The following is a 16192-nucleotide window of genomic DNA, read 5'->3' as shown; positions in this document are numbered from 1 at the left end:
TTTCGGGGTAAAAGACACTACCACTCCAGCGCTGCCTCTCCATTCACCTGCAGCGGTGATGTCTAGACTACAGGCCGTGACTGCTGCAGCCAATCACTGGGCTTGGTGCTTATGCCAATATAACTGGCATCGATTGGCTGCAGCAGTCACCTCCTGTAGTCTTGACGCCACCGCTGCAGCCGAGGCAACAAACAGGTGGCAGTGGGTCAATATTGCTCATTTTGATATTTTTAAGCAGTGGACTCCTATCAAATAGGTAAAAGACCCCTATTATTCAATCTGTGTGGCCGCCTTAAACGTGTCTACACATAGTCTGAAGGCGACACCACTCACAAATGATCAGTAATACTGAATATGATTCATCAAAATATAGATACAAAAAGCATGGATAAACAGTCCCAGCCAGAAGCATCGCTATACTAGCTTCTCCAATACTATACTTATTTCAAGAAAAGTGGACAAGCCAATATTACTACCAAAATATGAGTGCATCAAAGCACTCACAGACCACTATAACACACAAAAAATGTAATAAAATCAATACAGTTTATTGAAAAGCCATTAAAAACAATACAAAAAAATACAAAGTGAGGATGTCAAAAAGACTCAGAAAAATTCCTGCAGCAAACAATATATACATATGTCTTATGGAAAGCATATTAATGTTATATCAATATATATTTCTCTCCCGTCCAACAAAGGGAGCTCATCCAAAGTATCCTTTAAGGTCCTAATCTAATGTATGAAAACCCGGACAAAAAACGAGCTAAATTTGCCTAAACCTATGTGGCACAGTGACAAGTACATACAATGTAATGCTTACCCATAATAGATGCCGCTGCAGGGATGCCCCGACGCGCGTTTCGCCAATCACGTGCTTTCTCAAGGGGAGTGTGCACCTATCCCCCACCTTACCTCCTTAAATATCCCCCTGCATGCTCCGGTTAGCCAATCACAGGTCGCATGTGCAGACGCTTCACCAGGACACCAGGTGCATTGAGTTCGGTACTCCAATCCGGCGCGCGTTAGAGGAAATCCTCATAGACGTCATTACACGCGCGCCGGAAATTGCAGGAGACCTGCATCAATGCAGCGGACCCGGTGCGCGAACACGCATGCGCACATCGGCGCCATTTTAAAGGAGCCCACAGGGAGCTACCATCTTTTCATGAATTGTATCTGTGCTCCCAAACCCCATCCAGCATATAATACTGCATAAAAATAAAAGCCAATTGCGCAGGCATGTTCTCAGCGCCATTTATATACAAATCCACCACCAAACTACACTATCCTTCACAGGATCATGATGGAAATTAGACCTATGTGTTATCTAGGGATAATGTTACCTAATGAAGGAAAGGAAGGGGGGGGGGCCGAGATACACAAACCCGCATGCGCATATCAGCGCCATTCTTAAAGGGACCTGTGGCAATCAATCATCTCTCCTTGCCCTCAAATGATGAACCACGTATGCGCACCCAAACGCCATCCTACATGCGATACTCCCATCAAAACTTAGTAGAATAGGCGCGCATGCGTATTTCAATGCCGTATGTATCTAATCCACTAGAATACACTATCCTTCTAAGATCCTGATGGAAATTCACAAAATGTGTGTCCCGCATATATATATTACCTTAAAGACAATTATTGCCTAATCTGAAGTGAAGAATTGGTGAACATAAATAAGTGTCAGAACATAAATCAAATTCTTAGGTGAAAACACATGCCAAATACAATATGATATTTATATAGTAACCCAGAGAGGGCCGTATATGAAAGATACATAATACAGACTAATCCCCTGATGCATGAATGCCCAGGAGACATATAAAAGTGCTTATATAGTGCAGAAAAAATATACTTATGTGATTGTTATGAATATAACAAACACATAAAAGTGCAATATGCATAGTATTACTACCCCACTTATAGTGGACGGTGTGCATCAGAACCGTCTATGTTAACAAAAAAGTAGGTGTGTCATGTTGGTCAAACATGAATCCCAAGCACACACAAACAAGGTTGATAAAATGCCAGTGCAGAAGACATAACATACAGGATGTAGGGAAAAGACACAAAATATAAAAAAATTAACAGAAGATTGCATCCTCGACCAAAGGACATCTAGATCTTCCATTCAAAGCAGCATCAGATCCTTCAAGATGTTCACATGGGCATATATAGTCATTCGGAGGTGACAATTGCCAAAGGCATAAATCGGAGCATAACGGCGGAAGACTGGGAGGTTGGGGGTAGATCTTCTTTGCAGTAGAAAATAGGAACAAAGTCTTGCAAAAGATGGTATTAAGGCTGATGAAACATATAAAAAGAAGAAAATTAAAAACACACAAAAACACAAATTCTTAAAAAACAGGGATTACAAAAAGGGTACAAAGCTAATTTTTTCGTTTAACCCATCTGGAGACATGGTCCCCAACTCAACAATCCACTTGGATTCCATTTGTGCAAGGGTTTGTTTGGTATTACCTCCCCTGATACCACAGTGAAGCCTATCGATACCAATCACTTTGAAACCTTTTGGATCACAGTTATGATAAACTCTGAAGTGTTTCGGTATGGTCTTTAGAACTGAAAGGTCATCCACCTCTCCTGCCGCAACAATATCTCTCACATGCTCTCTGGTCCTGGTACGCAATTCTCTGGATGTTAGTCCGATATAGACCTTATGGCAGGGACAGACTGCATGATATATGACATAGGTTGTACTACATGATATATAGCTGGTGACCGCAAAGGAACGAGTCCCGTCAACCGAAGAGAAGGAGCTTCCTCTTACTATATTACCCTTGTTACATGCCAGGCAATCACCACATGGGAAACATCCCCATCTTTGTTTCCTTGCCCCAAATGGATTTTTTGGTTTCACCGTGTAATGGCTCCTAACTAGATGATCTTTTAAGTTTTTACTACGTCTTGCTGTCATCAGGGGAGCTGGTGAGATCTCTTTTTGCAACACTGGATCGGTCATTAATACTGGCCAATGCTTAGTAAGAATTTGTCTGACAGAATGCCAGCGACAATTGAAGGTTGAGATGAATCGAGTCTTAAAGTCCTCCTCTTTAACCTTCCTAGTGGTGACCAAAAGTTTATCCCTGGAAGTATTTTTGGCTCTATAATATCCATGTTTAATCATCCTATGACTATAACCTCTGTCTAGGAATCTCTCCTTCAGATCCAGAGCTTGTGCTTCAAATTTACCTTCGGTAGAGCACGTGCGTTTGGCCCTTAGGTACTGACCAATGGGGATTGCTTTTTTAGTCGCATGCGTATGAGAAGATGATGCATGCAGCACCGAATTCACTGATGTCTTTTTGCGAAAAATATCCGTTTGGATAGTCCCATCATGGTCTACAGATATTAAGATGTCCAAAAAATCTATAGCATTTTTCTCAATTTTGTGTGTTAATTTAATGTTATATGGATTCTGATTTAATTCGGCAAAGAACTTAACAAGTTCAGTTTTAGGCCCATTCCAAAAAATCAAAAGATCGTCAATGTACCGGAGCCAGCACTGCACATGGTCGGCGGCACACGCACCGTCACAATGCACAACCTCCCTCTCCCAAAACCCGAGAAAGAGGTTGGCATACGACGGCGCGCATGCCGCACCCATTGTTGGACGGGAGAGAAATATATATTGATATAACATTAATATGCTTTCCATAAGACATATGTATATATTGTTTGCTGCAGGAATTTTTCTGAGTCTTTTTGACATCCTCACTTTGTATTTTTTTGTATTGTTTTTAATGGCTTTTCAATAAACTGTATTGATTTTATTACATTTTTTGTGTGTTATAGTGGTCTGTGAGTGCTTTGATGCACTCATATTTTGGTAGTAATACTGAATATGATTGTAGCAAACAGCTGTAATAAAGAAGCATCAGGACAGGTTATCATGTTCACATTTAGTGACAGCAAGCAGTGATCTTAAAATCCATAATCGGTGTAAGTAGGAAATCTGTTTCCGAACATGCAGTGATTGACAGCTGTGCTACTATATTGGAAGTTGGCATCCTACAGACATTGCACATACGTAATGATTCTCTAAAGTAAAAGCCACCTCAGCTTATATAGTGTCGTCCCTGCCGGGAGAGGTGTCCAGTGAAGAAGGGAAGGACAGAGCGGTAGATGAAGCCCAATATATGGAAACACCACAACAAATCCTGGATCATCTGCTGCATACATCCACCGAAGACTCAATCTGAGGGTGTAAAATGGCAGACCTGACTGTAAAAGTGCGCACTTTCCGGAGACATAGATGTGCTGCACTGTGCCCCAATCACATCGTAACAGTATAAATTATTTATTGTACATTAACGGGACAATTAATGTCAACTGATGAAAGCTCCAGACAAACTGGAAACACAGAACATTACAATAACAATGGCTGCAGCCTCGTCAAGTGACTTTCTAATCGCAGTGAATTTGCTCTCCTTTTTCGTAAATTTTCCACCAATTAAGAGGATTAAATGGCCGCATTGTCCCACATTGCTGCCGGCCCTGAACGGGATGTTTGGACAACACTTGAAAGTTACAAAGTATCACCGCTCTTACTGCCAACAAATAGTGCGGTAACCAGAATCGGATATCGTCTCTTTGTTCTGGAATAAAAAAAAAAAAAAGCAATTGGACGCTCTGATGGTTGGTTTACAAATCCAGCTGCCCCTGCGAATTGCTTATCTTTGTAACAAAAGAGCCCGGACAGGATAATTTGGTGTGTGATCACTGACACTCCCTCGTCTTTTGTTCCCCCATCAGACCTAATATCCCCAGCCCAGATGGGTTAATACATAATGCAGACATTCAAGTAATTGGCTCCCCCTCGGATATAGAGCCCTGTCTCTGTGATCTGCTATTAGGGGTCAGTAAAGCAGCCCCTTCCACCTAATTAAACACAGCTTTCAATCCTCCTTCCCAAATGATGTTCTGCCTCCAAACTCACAAAACGCACATGAGCCTCTACCTGTAGCTTCGGTGTAACTCTCTTATGGGACGAGAATCTCCTCCTCCTTCAGGCGACCGCATCAAATCCCTGCCCCCGGGGGACCGGCAACTAATAAATTACAGCTTGATACTGTGAATTAATAGACAAAAATTGGCTGTTAATAAACCCCCTGACTGGTTATTCATTCACACCACCCCACATGAAAGGGTCTTTCTTTTCCTCTCTTTTTATTTTAACAAACTGCCCTGAATGTGGTTACGCCGGGATTACATCAACTTTCCTTTTGTTGACAAAGTGTGATCCATGAATGCATGGGAAATTAGCACGGACGTTCCTAGCTCGGTGTGAGATCCGGTGTAACTCCAGTGTGGCTGGATATGAAGGAACCTCATCCTTATCTTTAATTGTCTTGGGTCTTTGTAATTATATAAAATAAGTGCAAGGTAAAAATTTATCAAAAAAAAATTGCAGTTGGAGTTGAAGCATTAATGGATTGAACTGTGCAATAGCCAGCCTATTGTGTGTGTGTGTGTGTGTGTGTGTGTGTAGAGATAACATGACAGTGCAATAATGAGAATTTATACCCATGAACTATAAAAAAAAAAATGGAGCCATGGTCCAGTTTCACGAGATTGTAATACATGGCCTTTGGTTCCTTTTAGTTGTAAGATCAGACCCACAGGTATATCTATGTACTCTGCCTACAGAGTATCAGGAGCTTTTCCAAAGATGAGGAAGGAGCAGAGTGAGAAAGAGGCACAGAGACAGTTTTGCTGTATTGTTGCAAGTGTTTATCTCACTGCAGTCCTGGATTCACAGCTACACTGCTCAGCACTGCTGTATAAAGGCTGCCATGCTGCTGCTATTTCTAGTAAGTGTAACTCACCCCAAAGCTGGATTCACACCTACATTGCTCAGCACTGCTGTATAAAGGCTTCCATGCTGCTGCTATTTCTAGTAAGTGTAGTAACTCACCCCAAAGCTGTATTCACAGCTACATTTCTCATCACTGCTGTATAAAGGCTTCCATGCTGCTGCATTTTCGCTGCCTTCTATGGAGCCGCGTGCGTTCACTGAGCCGTGCGGATTTGCTGCACTCAGTACATTCTATTGATGACATTTCCGTTGCGGAGACTAGCGCCTTCACAATAGAAATTGACATGCTGCAGTCCTGAAAGACGCACCACATGTCAGTCTCCACCGGTGATTGTATGCATAGTGGACATGAGATTTCTAGAAATCCCATCCACTATGCTGTAACATCTTGCCTCTGCAGTTTTGGTGCTGCATAAATATGCAGCGTCAAAACCACAGCAATTCCTGATCGTGGGCACGTACCCTCACAGTTTGAAGGACGTCATAAGGTAAAGCAAGAAAATCTCTTCTTAAAACCTTTGGGAATGATTTTCCTACATTCTACTTTTTGTTATGGGTCCTAAATGAAGTGCACTTTCTGCATGAAAAATCGGCTGCGTATTAGTGTGCAAGCAAATTCAAGAAATGTCAACCACATGCTGCAGAGAAAATCCACAGTATTATTCGACCATCACTGCCACAGATTTCATGGCTGATGTCACCCTTTGCAATGCATGACTCTTGCAGGACGTATGCAGCATTTCCGAAGAGAATTGGCTGCACTGTTAGTGCTGATTTTCTGCAGTGACCTGACCTGTGTGCATGTACTGTGTTACTGTTCAGGACAGATCTCAGTCTTCTCGGTTGGATCTTTACATCCGGCTTTTTGCTGATTTTTCTCTGCTGTGCGGCGATTCCTCTGCGGAGAGCGATCCATCACAGCGGACATTGCTGCACTCCACATGATGTAACAGCTGAGTGTGACAGCTGCCGCTCTGCAGGAAGGAAAGTTTGCCCAGCACAGAGTGGGAAAGTCTGGTGTCTGTGTCCTTTGTGTGCTCTGTGTAATTAGAGAGTGGAGAAAACAAGACAGCAGTGAAAGCCTTGTGGAGAGAAGGACCGGGCTCCGGGGAACGTGCCCTGTCTAATGCACAGGTGTCAGCCTCTGTGACATGCCCAAGTGATACTTGTCTCAGTAGATGCTATTGTTACGTCTCCCTTTTACCTTTATTCCTAGGCTACTTTCACACACAATGAGTTTTTGGTGAGTTTTTTTACTCTGCGCATTTAAAAAAAAAAAAAAAATGGAAATAACCTATTTTACTTAATGGGTGCAGAAAATCTGCAACATCAAAAGCACAACAAAAGCTCATGGTAGGAATGCAGCCATACGGTTACAGAGGCGGCATTGTCGCTGGTGTTACCAAAGGGTTTGTGTTATGTCATGTAGCCATCCTATCAAGTACAGTCACTTATTTTTGGTGTGCTTCCCTTGGCCTGACCTGTAACTCTGTTCATGTTCAGCTACCTGGTATAGTAAAAGAACAAAAAACAACTAATTAGGTTGTGTGTGCCCACGGGTAGCAGTTTACACCTGCATTTTCCAGATAGACAATAGTTAGTGTACCACAGTAGTGTGGACGTGGTGCAAAATATCATGCATAGGTTGCAGAGAAAATCAGCAGTGTAAATTAGGCAACGTTGTGAACTTAGAATCTGCCTCGTCCATTTATACTACAGATTTAACCCTTTGCATTGTGCAGCAGTCGAGATCTGCAGAATTCTTGCAACAAAATCTGCAGCATTCATTTTTGCGATTGCGGACTGCATCACAGATTTTTGCACTGCAGATACGACCTATGTGAACATTGCCTCAAAACTAATTTACATTCTGCAGAAATATCTGCAACTGTAAATGCACTGTAGTCACCCTAGATAGAGTGCTTGCAAATAATGCCCGCTGCCTTGGGGTCATCCTTGATTCCGAGCTTTCATTCACCCCCCACATCTGATCACTGGCTCGTTCTTCTTATCTGCATCTCAAAAACATTTCTAGAGTTCGCCCTTTTCTTACTTTCGACTCTGCGAAAACTCTTACTGTTTCACTTATTGATTCTCGTCTGGACTATTGGAACTCTCTACTAATCGGCCTCCCTCTTACCAAACTCTCCCTGCTCCAATCTGTCCTGAATGCTGCTGCCAGGATCATATTCGTCACCAACTGTTACACCGATGCCTCTACCCTGTGCCAGTCATTACACTGGCTTCCCATCCACTCCAGAATCCAATACAAACTTATTACCCTCATCCACAAAGAACTCCATGGCTCAGCACCACCCTACATCTCCTCCCTGGTCTCAGCCTACCACCCTACCCGTGCCCTCCGCTCCGCTAATGACCTGAGGTTAGCATCGTCAATAATCAGAACCTCCCACTCCCGTCTCCAAGACTTTTCACGTGCTTCGCCAATTCTTTGGAGTGCACTACCTAGGTTAATACCATTAATCCCCAATCCCCACAGCTTTAAGCGTGTCCTAAAAATGCATTTGTTCAGACTGGCCTACCGCCTCAATGCATTAACCGAACTATCCCTGTGTGGCCCATTCAAAAAACTTAAACCATAGTCAGGTTCCTCACATCATGTTCTCATACACTTCATACAGCTAATAGCCCTCTGTGTCTGTACTGCTACATATTTAGGCTGATAACTGGTTCATGCAGCTTTACATGAACACTCGATCCTTACACTATTGCTGGTCCGAACAACGAAAGCAATTGTTATCATCCGCCTCTCGTGTCTCCCCTTTTTCCTCATAGATTGTAAGATTGCGAGCAGCAGGGCCCTCACTCCTCCTGTATCTGGTGATCGGGACCCTCACTCCTCCTGTATCTGGTGATCGGGGCCCTCACTCCTCCTGTATCTGGTGATCGGGGCCCTCACTCCTCCTCCTGTATCTGGTGATCGGGGCCCTCACTCCTCCTGTATCTGGTGATCGGGGCCCTCACTCCTCCTGTATCTGGTGATCGGGGCCCTCACTCCTCCTGTATCTGGTGATCGGGACCCTCACTCCTCCTGTATCTGGTGATCGGGGCCCTCATTCCTCCTGTATCTGGTGATCGGGGCCCTCACTCCTCCTGTATCTGGTGATCGGGGCCCTCACTCCTCCTCCTGTATCTGGTGATCGGGGCCCTCACTCCTCCTGTATCTGGTGATCGGGGCCCTCACTCCTCCTGTATCTGGTGATCGGGGCCCTCACTCCTCCTGTATCTGGTGATCGGGGCCCTCACTCCTCCTCCTGTATCTGGTGATCGGGGCCCTCACTCCTCCTGTATCTGGTGGTCGGGGCCCTCACTGCTCCTGTATCTGGTGATCGGGGCCCTCACTCCTCCTGTATCTGGTGATCGGGGCCCTCACTCCTCCTGTATCTGGTGATCGGGGCCCTCACTCCTCCTCCTGTATCTGGTGATCGGGGCCCTCACTCCTCCTGTATCTGGTGATCGGGACCCTCACTCCTCCTGTATCTGGTGATCGGGGCCCTCACTCCTCCTCCTGTATCTGGTGATCGGGGCCCTCACTCCTCCTGTATTTGGTGATCGGGGCCCTCACTCCTCCTGTATCTGGTGATCGGGGCCCTCACTCCTCCTGTATCTGGTGATCGGGGCCCTCACTCCTCCTGTATCTGGTGATCGGACCCTCACTCCTCCTGTATCTGGTGATCGGGGCCCTCACTCCTCCTGTATCTGGTGATCGGGGCCCTCACTCCTCCTGTATCTGGTGATCGGGGCCCTCACTCCTCCTGTATCTGGTGATCGGGGCCCTCACTCCTCCTGTATCTGGTGATCGGGGCCCTCACTCCTCCTGTATCTGGTGATCGGGGCCCTCACTCCTCCTGTATCTGGTGATCGGGGCCCTCACTCCTCCTGTATCTGGTGATCGGGACCCTCACTGCTCCTGTATCTGGTGATCGGGACCCTCACTCCTCCTGTATCTGGTGATCGGGACCCTCACTCCTCTTGTATCTGGTGATCGGGACCCTCACTGCTCCTGTATCTGGTGATCGGGGCCCTCATTCCTCCTGTATCTGGTGATCGGGGCCCTCATTCCTCCTGTTATCTGTTTTGATCTGTGATTACTGTTATGCTGTAATGTCTATTGTCTGTACAAATCCCCTCTATAATTGTAAAGCGCTGCGGAATATGTTGGCGTTATTTAAATAAAATTATTATTTATTATTATTATTATTATTATTATTATTATTATTAATGGGGCAATTCCAGAACTTTCTGCAGAACGGGGGAATTCACGTGTAGAATTTGGTAGATGTCAGAAATTTCTCCATCGGTCCCATTTATATCATTGGAGCGTGTAGAAATCCGTGCGACTCCTTTTCAGGTGCAGAAGTTTCTGCAGCAAATCGGCCACTTGTGACGTCCACAAAACGGGTATGTTTTTTGGTTGATTCATGAATTCAAAAAGTTGTATAGTTATATACGTCTGAAATATTTGATCTAATTTTGTGCCATTTTAGCAAAACCTTTCATATTTTGCTCTAAAATGTTCGCAATTTGAAGCATTAGAAAAAACAAAGTCAGTAACTAGCACAAGACTAAAAAAAAATGAAAGGACAGTGACTTAAAAAAACGCAAATAATAAATCGGCCCTGAATGTGGAAGTTGTATTCTTAGGGTGGTTTCACACTTGCGTTTTTGTCTGCAGCGTTTTTTTTTCTCAAAAAAACGCATGCGTTTTTTCCCCCTATATTTAACATTGAAAACGCACGCGTTTTTGTTTGTACGCGTTTGGTCGCGTTTTGCAACGCATGCGTTTTTTTACTGCATGCGTTCATTTTCAGAAATGCAACTTGTAGTATTTTTGAGAGGCGTTTTCATGCGGTTTTTTTTGGGTCAAAAAATACATTGGAGTCAATGGGGACGCATGCGTTTTTTTGTGCATGCGTTTTTTTGCGTTAAAAACGCATGCGTTTTTACATTAAAAAACAGAAAAACAGAAAACACACTGATATGCCACCCCCCAACATAAAGGTGATAAAGGGATCCTAACCCTACCCCTAACCCTAAGGGATCCTAACCCTACCCCTAACCCTACCCCTAACCCTAACTATTTCTGTTTATAGTGGGTTTTTTACTTTATTTTGATGATTGGCAGCTGTCACACATTTCTCAGCATGTGTTTAAAAAACACAAACGCATGAAAAAACGCATGTAAACGCGTCAAAACTCCGCGTTTTTTTCACCACATGCAAAAACGCATGCGTCAAAAAAACGCAGCGTTTGCACGCGTTTACATGCGTTTTTTCACCATGCTTTTTTTTGCGTTTCTTACCGCAAAAACGCACCCAAAAAAACGCAAATGTGAAACCAGCCTTAGCAATTCCCACAATACAATGTTATTTTCTGGTTTGTCCCTGTGACCGTACTGCCCCGCAGACTGCAGCCATTGTTTTTTCTGCAGCCTCTTCACTTTAGTGGTTGCAATGTGCCCCAGATGACATTTATCTGGTGACGCCGCATGCAGAGCAGTGGGGCAAAACTTTAACTTTATTTTAATGTTGCCTAAAATGTAATTCCCCAATATAATCTATACAAGGGCGGTAGCACTGCTGATAAGTCCGGAGGTGGAATCACACCTACCCCAAACGCGCGGTAATGCCTCTCTGAGCTTACTCTCCTGATTACAAGGCCCCGCCGCAGAGATAAAAGCCCCTATTATGGGCGAGAGGTTACCGGCATACACTGCTCCGTTTTGTTCCTGCTCATAGTGATTATCTCCAGAAATTAGCATTACAAAATATTATTGCCTTTATTTAAAATAGAAAATGCGGGCGCTAAATGACAAACATGGCCTCTAATTTGGATGCAAATGTCATGAAAATAAGGAGGCTGATTATAATAATACACGCCATAATTATCCCAATTCCTCAGTCAGATTTGCAAACATTAACTCGCCCTATTATCCTGAGATCCAGCCCTAATTTACGATGAGTAAATAGGGAATCAGGGGAGTGTGATAAGTGGCGGCCGCACGGCCCGCGATGGTGAATGAGACCATGCTGCCCTGCAATGGTGGAGTACGGGTTATAAGAAATCCTTCAAAGTGAGGGAGCCGACCATTTTTTGCAGAGTATGTATATATCTATTTGTATCTCCAACAATAAATAATAATAATAATAATCTCCACATAATACCTTTGCTTGTGACACATCTGTAAAGAAAGCCATACACAATAAAAAGGGGTCCAGAGTGGCCTACAGGTTGCACGATTGCCCCAAAACATTTCATGTTCTGGTTGTAGAAGGAGGGTGGCTCAGGAAATGGCAGATAGGCGGCAATGATATTAGTGAGTGACGATTATTCACTTACTTTGTATAGGGATACTTCATTCCATCTTGTTGGACTCATTCACACCTAACAAAAAATACCTTTTGTTTTATTCTTGTGATGGTCATTTTTCAACCACTTTCATATTGTAAATCTGTCTCACCATCCACGTGTCTTAGATTTTTCATGTTGGTCTATCATCTTTGCATGAAAAACAGGTAGTACATGAGTATCCTCCAAGTGCTGCCCGTTGTATTGGTGGACACATTCATTTTTGGCCCCTATTCAAGTCACTTTAACATATTACAATTTTTTTATCTACATAAAAAATCTCATATGTGGATAGCTCTGTAGACTATAATGGGTCAACAGAGACCCCAGAATTATGGGTAAGGGCTTACGCAGGCATCTGTAGATCTTGGTGCAATCATGGACCGCAGTGCATGTACTGGCTGCTGGTCTCCTGACAGCCTCATGGTCCAGTCAGGAGACCCGTGGCCAGTAGTTGCATTGTGGTCTGTAATTGGACCAAGATCAAAGGACATCTGCATTAGCCCTAGTCAAGAATGTGCACCTCCGATCTATCCATTGTCTATGTGACTGCCAGGAATAACTGAGCGCTAGACTTGTAAATCTCAATGAATAGAGCTGTGGTGTGCGTGCTCGACCTCTGCTTCCTTGCTCAGGACTGGTGGTGGCCCCAGTGGTCAGAGGGCAGAACTTACAAACTCGATGCATCTTCTTATCAGTGACTGTCAATTAGCTTTCTCAGGCTACATTCACATAAATGTCATTCAGTCAATGTGCACAGCAGATGGCACACGCATCAGTGTAAGCCAGTGTGCACAGTGGAGGGCACACTCACCAGTGTAACTCAATGTGCACAGCGGAGAGCACACTCAACAGTGTAAGCCAGTGTGCACAGCGGATGGCACACGGACCAGTGTAAGCCAATGTCCACATCGGATGGTGCACGGACCAGTGTAAGTCAGTGTGTACAGCGGACGGAACACGGACCAGTGTAAGTCGGTGTGTGCAACGGACGGAACACGGATCAGTGTAAGTCAGTGTGCACAACGGACGGAACACAGACCAGTGTAAGTCAGTGTGTACAGCGGACAGAACACGGACCAGTGTAAGTCAGTGTCCACATCGGATGGTGCATGGACCAGTGTAAGTCAGTGTGTACAGCGGACGGAACACGGACCAGTTTAAGTTGGTGTGTACAACGGACGGACATGGATCAGTGTAAGTCAGTGTCCACATCGGAAGGCACACTGACCAGTGTAAGTCAATGTGCACATCGGAAGGCACACTGACCAGTGTAAGTCAGTGTGCACAGCGGACGGCACACAGACCAGTATAAGTCAATGTGCACATCGGAAGGCACATGGATCAGTGTAAGTCAATGTCCACATCAGACGACACACAGACCAGTGTAAGTCAATGTGCACAGTGTACGACACACGGACCAGTGTAAGTTAGTATGCACAGCAGATGGCACACAGACAAGTGTAAGTCAGTGTGTACAGTGGACGGTGCACGGACCAGTGTAAGTCAGTGTGCACATCGGAAGGCACATGGATCAGTGTAAGTCAATGTCCACATCGGACGACACACAGACCAGTGTAAGTCAATGTGCACAGTGGACGGCACACGGACCAGTGTAAGTCAATGTCCACATCGGATGGTGCACGGACCAGTGTAAGTCAGTGTGTACAGCGGACGGTGCACGGACCAGTGTAAGTCAATGTGCACAGTGAACGGCACACAGACCAGTGTAAGTCAATGTGCACAGTGGACGGCACACGGATCAGTGTAAGTCAATGTCCACATCGGATGGTGCACGGACCAGTGTAAGTCATTGTGCACAGCAGACGGCACACATACCAGTGTAAGTCAGTGTGTACAGCGGACGGTGCACGGACCAGTGTAAGTCAGTGTGCACATCGGAAGGCACATGGATCAGTGTAAGTCAATGTACACAGTGAACGGCACACAGACCAGTGTAAGTCAATGTGCACAGTGGACGGCACACGTACCAGTGTAAGTCAATGTGCTTGTCAACATGAGCAAAATCCCAGCACTTTGTTTTGCTAACAGACCATGCTAATCTCTATTGAGCCATCTCATGTGATGTAGTGTGATGAGGACCAGAACGTGGACCCTGCACACAGACATGGCAAATCGATGCAAACTCCAATATTCATAACTGGCCACCGGCTCCAAAAGTTCTACAAAGATTCTTTGATCAGAGGTAGCTGTTTGGTTTGGAAGTGCACTTCCCTGCCTCTGCATAAACGAATCACAGATTTGGTGTCTTTTTCACAGCAAATCTCCCTCCTATAATTACCTGGCCACAGCAAGAGACCCCTACTTCATTTGAGATTGTGTGTCAGCTCTCTACCACTTCCCCCGTTTTAATTAGTTTCTCTCTTTCCTAGTTATAATTAGTTTCATGTGCTCAATGTGAGGGTGGTATGTCCCCTCTCTGGAGATGTCTTTATGGATTTTTTTTTTCTTTGACAAACCTGATGTAGTGTTCTGTATGCTACATGACTACATGATAATGTAACAATATATGACAGTACGGTGCTACATGTGATGATGGCAAAGGCGGCAGCACAAACAAATGAAATTATATACTTAAGGTAGCACCATGATCCTGACAGGACAAGTTTAGAGGCTTCTGCTGGCAGTTCTTAATCTTCTTTGTAAGAAGGTGAATACTCTTGGGGTGACCGCGCCGTATCAGGACGCCATTAATGACTTTGGATTTGCCACTTCTTTGGTCAAATTACACTTAAGCAGCATCCTGAATCCCCATCCGAGCCTCACATAGCAACTTATTACTGAACCTGACAAATTCCAATTTAATTAGCTGTTTCTTTGACTGTACTGAACCGCAGAGGAAATCCTCTAATTCTCCAGAGATTCTCATTATATTGATGCAGAAAACCCTGCACCCTCCCATGCAATACTGGACCAGAGCGCGGCACACTAAGGGCCTAGCAAGCGTAAAACATTGTGGAAACGTCACACTAGACCTCCAGCAGCTTGGATTGTGGCCTCCACTCTTCCTCCAGACTCTGGGACCTTGATTTCCAAATTAAATGCAAAATTTACTTTCATCTGAAAACAACCCCTTGGACCACTGACAACAGTCCAGTTCTTTCGGTTGCTTGTGCACCTTTTTCTACCACACTTTATCCTTCCACTCCACTTTCCATTAATATGCTTGGATACAGCACTGTGTGAACAGCCGGCTTCTTTACCAATGACCTTTTGTGACTTCCCCTCCTTGTGGCGTGTGTTAATGACGCCTTCTGGATATCTGTCAGTCAGAGTCTTCGCCATGATTGTGGAGCCTCCTGAAACAGACTAAGGACCTTTTTATACATTTAGGAGCCTTTGCAGGTGTTTTGGTTAATTATTCTAATATACTGAGATAAAGACTTTTGGGTTTTCATTGGCTGTAAGCCATAATCATCAACATTAACAGAAATAAACATGTGAAATATATTATATAGTGCCATTACACACAGAGTGATCTAGGAGATTCACTTTTTGTATTGAAGAACTGAAATAAATTAACTTTTTGAAGATATTCTAATTTTGTGAGAAGCACCTGTAGATGCCTGCGTTTCCTGCAACATCTTCCTCCTTTAAAACTCAGTGGGTTTGCATAAGTCTTAAAGATGGGCGTCTCTTATTACATAACAGGACATTAGTAACGCCCCTTATTAATGATACATGTACTTTGTAAATTATATCAATGACAATGTTGCTCTGTTTGTGAGATAACTATCTTTATTCCCTGTGGAACATTGTGTCCAGTTAGGGTATGTGCACACAATACGGATTTTGCTGCGGATCCGCAGCGGTTTCCCATGCGTTTACAGTATAATGTAAACTTATGGGAAACGAAATCCGCAGTGCACATGCTGCGGAAAAAAACGCGCGGAAACGCAGGGTGTACATCCCGCAGCATGTCAATTCTTTGTGCGGATTCCGCTGCGGGTTTAC

At 44.3% G+C, this 16192-nt stretch overlaps 1 protein-coding gene across 2 annotated transcripts in view; it reads left to right on the top strand.

Moving 5' to 3' along the window:
* Nucleotides 1-16192, top strand: part of ROBO3 (roundabout guidance receptor 3) — a 438180-nt gene that overhangs the window by 30272 nt on the left and 391716 nt on the right. The window lies entirely within an intron of this gene.

Source organism: Ranitomeya imitator, chromosome 10 (assembly GCF_032444005.1).
Source record: "Ranitomeya imitator isolate aRanImi1 chromosome 10, aRanImi1.pri, whole genome shotgun sequence".
NCBI classification, from domain to species: domain Eukaryota; kingdom Metazoa; phylum Chordata; class Amphibia; order Anura; family Dendrobatidae; genus Ranitomeya; species Ranitomeya imitator.
Note: the sequence above shows the minus strand (reverse complement) of the source record. Positions and strands in the feature narration are given on the sequence as shown.